The sequence below is a fragment of the Carassius gibelio genome, chromosome B12 (genome assembly GCF_023724105.1).
Source record: "Carassius gibelio isolate Cgi1373 ecotype wild population from Czech Republic chromosome B12, carGib1.2-hapl.c, whole genome shotgun sequence".
Lineage (NCBI taxonomy): Eukaryota > Metazoa > Chordata > Actinopteri > Cypriniformes > Cyprinidae > Carassius > Carassius gibelio.
The window spans coordinates 13,135,916-13,136,259 of NC_068407.1; positions in this window are offsets into that span (position 1 = coordinate 13,135,916).

Consider the following 344-nt stretch of genomic DNA (forward strand, 5'->3'; position numbering starts at 1 on the left):
TAGACCGTACACACGGCTTCAATGGAGGGACTGAGAGCTCTCGGACTAAATCTAAAATATTTTAAACTGTGTTCCGAAGATAAACGGAGGTCTTACGGGTTTGGAACAACATGAGGGTGAGTTATTAATGGCATAATTTTGCTATTTGGTTGAACTATCCCTTTAAGTCTGTGTACAACCTGACGATCCTTTTATTAGAATAATTTGAGAATGTACCAAAGAGCAACTCGATTAATGCTTTAAACATAGAGCAGAATCTTAAATATTAATTTGTGTTAATGCATAAATATATCCAGCATCTTATAATCTGCGCAGTGCATCGATGCTGGGCAAGTGGGCGGGAC